Genomic DNA, 8,292 nt, shown 5'->3' with positions numbered 1-8,292 from the left:
AATACCTAAATAAGTTCATTTTAGTTATGAATTTACACCTGTCTGATCCTGACTGTGTGTGTGCTCCAGTTTGTCATTGTTTTGCTGTATGTGTGTTCCAGTGTGTTATAAGAAAAAGCCTCTCACAGAAACACAGCCCCTGCATGTCTCTTAGTTGCACAGAGCCAATGTGACTGCCAATGTGACTTTCTCTTGAACAACAGAGAAAACTACATGTACAGATTCCTTAAAATAGCAAAACAGGAGTCAAATTGAAAAATGCTTACAATAAAGGAATATATAAATGTGATCCTAAAGCATCATATTGTGAAGTAGTGAAAAAATGTTTCCTTGATCTAGCTATAGGACTGGGTTGCATAACATGACCGTCAGAGTTTGTCAGTTTAAGTGTTATCACCATGGTTTCCATAGGTCTGTTAAACTGACGTGTCATTTTGTCAGTGTGAGTGTATCACCATGGTTTCCATAGGTCTGCTAAATTGACCTGTGTCATTTTGCCCCTTTCTCCCTAACTCCATATATTAAAGACAGATAGCAGTGCTGAATTTTCCACCAATAATACTGCTCCACAGTATTATTGGTGGAAAATTCATAAAGAGAACGACTAAATGACAAGCTGGATGAACAGACTACAGCTGTCAGGTATGACACGGGGGACAAATGACTCACCTCTGTCACACAGAGCATCGTGAACGGAGTTAAGGCCGAAATAATTTTCACCTTTTTGTCAATCATCCAAAGCCATTGAACTATTATATTCAAACATACAGTAGATATACACATAGATATGGGTTTATATGATACTAAATTTGTGCTCTGTCATTAATGAAGTGAGACAGCTATATGCCCTGGGTTTTACCCTGTGACAGGGCTGGGAATTTAACATTAGGCCCAGGTGATGTTTCAGGGACACCAGTGATTCATCACGCTCAAAGGAGCAAGTGTTACGAAAAAGTGAATATTTAACATTTTGTCTTAGATAATTCTGACTTCATACAATCTATGTCCTGCTCACATGCTAATGAAAAATACTTTTAAACAAATTATGTGTTAAAGAAAGAAAGTGATGTGCATAGTTTCACAGAGACATCTCAGCTCCTGGTGAGATAGATCACACCATTATTTTCTTGTTCTTATGGGAAGGGACTGAATGTGTTATAATTATCACTGGCCTTCTATATGTTTCAACCAAACTCTGATTAAACAACACCACAAAGTAAATATCTGATGGAGAACATCTTCAATAAAATGCATTTATTGTCCATTATTGTATATAACTTTTAACACATAGTTTTCATTTGGAATATGAAACATTTCATGAATTAACAGTATATTTTTTTCAGTTTGCTGCGGAATCAGTGGAAGACTCATAAAAACATCAGTTCCCTGAGTCATTAACATCACAAAACTGTTTAAAGAAAACAGTGTTTACAAGATTTGACCAATGACTGCAGAGTGAAGTATGCTACGAAGTTAACATTTTAAAACCATTTTATAGGCTTTTACATTCTTGCTAGTGTTCATTAAAGAGTGCACTAACTTAGCATGAATATAGAGAGTAGTCAGACAGGCACAGTGGAACGCAGCCACATTGTTTCATACCCTCTCCTTTGGCTTTGCCTCCGCCTCCGTGTGCTTTCTGCCTGACTGTCAAATGTAAGTGAAACCAGGATTCACTCCAGTCTGTGCGAAAGTGCTGAGTGCTGCCAAGCCTGAATTCTTCACACACAGTGCTCTCCACATTAGGTGCTGTAACACAAGGACAAAGGAAATTGTTTTATTCCAGTGGTCAGTTGCTTTTCTTCAACATTCTGCAGTTTTCCTGGCTTTTCATCCAAAGATGCGTGCATTTCTTTCAGTGTAATAACAGTAACAAAAGCAAACATTCACACCAAGGCTACGGCATGCAGTTGTCCAGATGAATTTGGAATAAAATGAATTCCATGTTTTCCAATGTTGAGAAGACTTCTTGGCTTTGGAGAGCTGGGCTTTGTTACATTTCCCTGCTGTAAGAATTGTTCCATTGTCATTGCTAAACCCCCCCCCCCCCCTCCCCATTTTTCTTGTGTATAATCACCACTCAACTATTTTGGATGTGTTCTAATGTATCTAACCCCATTTATGACAGGCTTTATTCTAAACCCCAGAGCCAAACCCCAGTCAGTAAAAGGGTCTTTGTAGAGAAACAGCCAACAGAAGAAAAGTCATGTTTGGGAGGCCTCATGTGTGCTCTTATACAAGACTCCTGCATTTAGAGCAGTTCCCTTCCCATGATGAAATCAATCTTATGTTTCAGCAGTTTGTCTGGGTAAACTGACATAGCTCATGACTGTTTGTCTGGGTAAACTGACATGACCGTTTGTCTGGGTAAACTGACATAGCTCATGACGGTTTGTTTGGGTAAACTGACATAGCTCATGACTGTTTGTCTGGGTAAACTGACATGACCGTTTGTCTGGGTAAACTGACATAGCTCATGACGGTTTGATTGGGTAAACTGACATAGCTCATGACTGTTTGTCTGGGTAAACTGACATAGCTCATGACGGTTTGTTTGGGTAAACTGACATAGCTCATGACTGTTTGTCTGGGTAAACTGACATAGCTCATGACGGTTTGTTTGGGTAAACTGACACGACTGTGTGTCTGGGTAAACTGACATAGGTCATGACGGTTTGTCTGGGTAAACTGACATGACTGTTTGTCTGGGTAAACTGACATAGCTCATGACGGTTTGTCTGGGTAAACTGACATGACTGCTTGTCTGGGTAAACTGACATAGCTCATGACTGTTTGCCTGGGTAAAATGACTTAGCTCATGACTGTGATGAGGTAGCATCAGAGTACAGAGCCACACAAGCACACGCACACTTTCAGTGTCCACCTCACAGATACACACACACACGCACACTTTCAGTGTCCACCTCACAGATACACACACACACGCACACTTTCAGTGTCCACCTCACACATACACACACACTTTCAGTGTCCACCTCACACATACACACACACTTTCAGTGTCCACCTCACACGTAAACATGCACATTTATTGTCCGCCTCATACGTGTACACACATACACACACACTTTTAGTGTTCACCTCACAAGTACACACACAATTTTAGTGTCCACCTGTGACACACTGAGGAAACAGCAGAGGACAGAGGGGGTCTTGTCTGTGGATTCAGTCTGGACTGTAGTAATGAGAGTGTTTTACACTGGGCATGACTAGCTATTGATTATATTGCATATTGATTGTCCATACACTCAAAGAAAAAGTCTGTTGTATTTACATAAATTAAGTATGTACATTGCTTGCACACAATAAAATCATGTTTAGCCAACATGAATCTTTCACTGGAATACATTTAAGAATTTTACATTAGACAAACATGATTTTATTATGCAGTTTAATCCCAAAGTTTTCATGTTCAACAAAACTAATCTGTTTATGTAATATTTAATGTAGGGCCATATGATTCAACATGTCTTCATAATGTTTACTGTACTATATTCATTCAGAATTTGCTAACTTGATATTTCCAATTTAAATTGTAGGGGTCGTCAGGCCGTAGAACATATTACCCATAATTCCCTGCTTGACCGCATGGGTAATCTGTACCCATCTTCTCAGGTTTCACTGTAACGGTATTGGTTACAGCAATGGAGCAGATACAGTGATGACGCAATTTTCGCCATAAAACCGCGGAAAATTCCAAACTTTCTAGCTCTTTTCCAGCTCCTTTCCAGCCCCGCAATTCTGCAACTCAGCGGGTGTCTCTTTTCTCTGCCGAAGAAAAGGACAGCGTAACAAAGAAGCGAGACATTTGTACAACCAAAGTTTAATTTACTTTCTCTCGCGCGGTTGCAACTTTAACTTCCACCGGCAAGTTACACTGTAACGCACACAGTAATCGACGGAAGAAAAGGCGACCGGATCCCTTTCTACTTCTTTAAATGTCGACGAACTAAATCAAGAACCCTTAAAGATCATCGGACGAGTAACGGAGCCCCGAAGATCTTCAAGTGACAAGGAAAGGAACTTCTCTCTGGACCTGCGAATCGCACTGCTCATCAGACTACCAAAGACGCACCTTCGGTCGCCACGCAATGAGCTATTCAAAGTAAGGCTGGCATCTGGGCATACTTTAGTATTAAGATCATACGCAGTTAACGTGAAGAAAGTGTTATCATTTGAATTCTTTTATGATTTTAATGTACACGCTGTATTTCATGTACGATGCGTTTTTTAGCCGTTTATTATTTTCTTGTGAAGGATAGATCTGGCATGCGTTCTCTCTCTCCCTAACTCCCTTTTTCTGATTGCACACCTCCAACATTGGGATTGCAGCGTGACTTAAGGGTTGGGTAGAGTTGTTGAGTTTAGGGCCTACTTACTTGAGACTAGCTCTCAAGTTAGACATTCTTTGGTCTCTCGCACACATGCGATTCTCGTTGCCACCCCCACTCTAGTTGGTGCCTAGCACACACCCTTGCGCACTAAATCCTCATACCACGCATACCTCTTGCTGTACACATGCGCACAGCCTCTCTCCCTCGCTCCTCCTCCTCTCTTCTGTGCGCCTGCGCAGAACCTCTCTCCAAAGAACTCCTCCCTCTCTCTTCAGTGCGCAGCTGGGCACACGCCCACATACATGCACGCGCTCTCTCTCTCTCGCTCTCTCTCACACACACACACACACACACACACACACACACACTCACTCATCTCTGGTCTAACACTCATTCAGTTCTACACTGAATGCCTGTACATAGTCTCATCACCATTTTGTTACCCTTTGATCATTCTATTTGCTGCTGATTATTGATTGTACCATATCAGTATTGGTTTGCCAAGTAGTATTGATTATGTCAATAAATAGTATCATTGAAATAAACTGCTGTCCTGTCTGTTTCTGCCGCAGTATCTACTGAATGCCAACCTCTGCCATCAAAGCACTCCCAATTATCTTCAACCTGGTTGTTCATGAGTGTTATGGGTTTAGTAGTGTAATTGCAATTCATTAGTACTGCAATACTCTCTAAGACTGTAGCACAGTGTTACAGCTAGCTTATCCCATTAATCTTAGTTGTTTAATTAATAAAATATTGAACATCGAAATTAATGGTTAATAAGTTTTATGAGACTGATTTATGAGACTGATTTATAGATCCTACCACACCTACATCTTTTGGTGTCTCTGTGTTAGGATTGCAATTGCACCTACAAAATGTATATGAATTTAGTAGAACAGTATGAATATTGTACAGTTACTAACTGATTTAATATTGATAAACACAAAATTGCTTAAATATCTAAAAATGTACAAATACAAAACAAAACAACAGCAAAACAAAAAAGCAGGGGGGTATTCCAGAAAGCGGGTTTAGTGAAAATTAAGAGTTAGTTTACTCAGAGTAAGTAGTAAACCTCCTAATAGAAGAGCCCTATGGCTTCATTCTCCTAGCAAAACAAAGCCACAGCGCTCTTGTATCTGGAGGTTTACTACTTTCTCTGAGTTAACAAATTCTGAGTTTTAACTAAACCCCGCTTTCTGGAACACTCCCCCAGGACAGATTTACCAGAATATAAATTGTTTATTTGGCAACACTGAACAGAACTTGACCTTTTAATTTTCAGGAATCTCAGAAGTGCAAAATAGGTTGCTTCATTTCCCCTATTTCAGCGCACTATATAGAAAATTAAAGTCGTTCTTAAGTATAAAAACATTTTTAAACCCTGCAGGTAGCTCAAACAATCTAAATGAAATGAAATTAAAGAAAGTGCATGGGGTAGGCATCTAACACAAAGACAGATATGATTCAAGTGAACATAAAGTGCACCAGGTAGAAATGTACAGTAATACAAAGAAAAAGATGAAAAATAAAAGTGTGTGAGGTAGGTAGCTTACACAATGACCCTTCAGAACACTTCAAAAATTCACAAATGCCACAAAATATGGAATGAAAATTCACATATATTCAGGGAAAAAAATTTCAAACACATCTCACTCAAAAAGTTTGATTTTTACAGTTTGCGCCCTCTTGGAAAGTGTGCTGCCTTATAACCCCATGATTATTTTTTGTATTGCCTCAAAAGTGTGCCTCAGCTCATGAGGGCAGTCCAGGTTGAAGTTGTAAATAAGACCAAACAGCATTGAAGGCGCAAAGGCCACGCTTGGTAGCTCCCCCAGCACTGCATGGCCTTCCAGGACAATCCCGATGTCTTCCACTTCACTCAAGTCGCTGTACTTGATGGTAAAAATTCCCACTGTGGTATCCTCAATGCCCTCCTGGATGACAGCTTCATCTGCAGTCTGGGGGAAACAATAGTCTTTGTTATTTTATTTGAAATATGGACATTGGTCTGGAACGGTGCCACGTTTTTGGTTTAAGTTCTAATATGGACACCAGATGGTTATAACAGAATCAACTTTGCACAATGTTACGCTGAATGCAACCTGCTTTCTGCTCTCAACAATACATCAGTTGGACTTACCACATACTCCCTCAAGAGGTACGCTGAGTCCTCGTGGAAGTAGGTGCAGAGTTTATAATGTTTATAAGTGCATGCAACAGAATGGCCCAAATTTTAACGTAACAGAGCGAGACAGGCAGTGCAGTGTAAGTTGTATGCAGATCTTAGCATCGGCTGACAGAAAGACAGTGACACAAAGTGGAAAACAAATGCATCCGAGACAGAGGGGGAAGAATATACCAACGCACAAGGGTGTAGCCAGATAAATTATCAGTGGGCATGTCGCTTAAATGTGATAACCTTCACCATCACATTAAACCATAAAATGACCACAACCCAAAGCTTGCAGAAAATAGAACTGATCACCATTTAATGTCATTTACCAACCTTTTATGATGATATGCCTTTTTAAGGTTACCATGCAGCTTGTTCCAACCCTGTAATCTCTCAATGGATAACTATCCATCAATTCATCAAGTGCTAGAAGTGTCATTGCTTTTGAGGGTGATGGGTTTAGTGCAAAGGCTCTGTAATGTTCACTGTACCACCCACACAGCACTTTCACAAGGAGGAACAATTTGTCATTGATCACACACATTTGAAAGATTTCTGCAAACTCTGGTAATCCAAATGCTGACCCATGAGCAACTATCATACCCTTACTGTACGCTATTCCATAACTTGATACCTTTTTGGCAAGATGCACTTCAAGGGTACTTCTGCCTGATAGCCTAAGCCATTTTGTCTTTCACCACATCTACTGGGACTGTGGAAACATCAGAAACCTCTGGGTCAGATTTACCATGAGAAGGAGAGTTTAGATGGAAAGCAATCATCAGCTGATGTTTTGAAGCCAAGGTCAGAGGTATATTCCTAAAACATCTGCTTGAAAAAAAAAAAAAAAAAATGTGTTTGGCCTCAAACAAGGCTTTGAACCGATTCAAGGAATGGAAACGAAAACCAGAAACAATCAAATTTCGCTAGGAACAAAAACGAAACCTTATATTTTTTAACGTTCTGGAGCAGAAACATTTATTTGAAGTAATGGTAACTGGGTAATAACGTTATTTTATTGTTCTTTCATTAGTTACAACAAATTAAAATATTTTCTGCTTTCGTGTGGAGTTTACTTCCTGTCTTCCTCTGAGCGTTACTCACGTCTTCAGATAGCGGACATAAATTTAACGGCAGTAGACGGTGATATAGCATGAAAGTGAAATGTGGTGTGGTCTCCCTATTTCCAACCAGAGTAGGTAAGTATTATGCTATGCATCTCATAAAATGTTGGTCTTAGACGTCAACTTCATCAATGTTTGACAGATAGGCTACCATGTGAGAAGAACTAATGTTAGAAATAGCTAGCTAGCTCCAGTTAGGCTAAACATACATGTGCCACACCCTATTAGTGGGCTTGTTAATTGTTAAAATGACATCGTTTCTCATGACCCGGATTTCGCTCCTCATGACCTGGAGGTTAGTGATGCGGTGTGTTTTTGTAATGTTTTGTGACAGTAGCGATAGGGAGTATAGTGTAAAATATCTATCAGTAGACATTTTATACCCTCTGAAAGATACAAAATGTCATGTCAAACAGCCCTACATGGAACGTTATAAACCAGTATTTCATTTGGTTCTAACCGGTTCATGAATGATAATTTTAAGGTGGAACGCAAAACCGTAAAAGTTAAAATACCCATTCTGCTCAGAACGAACCGAATGAAAAAAATAATTCTTGTTTGAAGCCTCAAAGCACATTGTCCAATGTTGGACAAGAGGACCAAAAGCACGGATCATGAGAGGGTAGTGCTCTAA

This window comes from Chanos chanos, chromosome 9, assembly GCF_902362185.1.
Source record: "Chanos chanos chromosome 9, fChaCha1.1, whole genome shotgun sequence".
NCBI classification, from domain to species: Eukaryota; Metazoa; Chordata; class Actinopteri; order Gonorynchiformes; family Chanidae; genus Chanos; species Chanos chanos.
The sequence above is the reverse complement of the archived record's forward strand: the minus strand, read 5'-3'. Positions refer to the sequence as shown.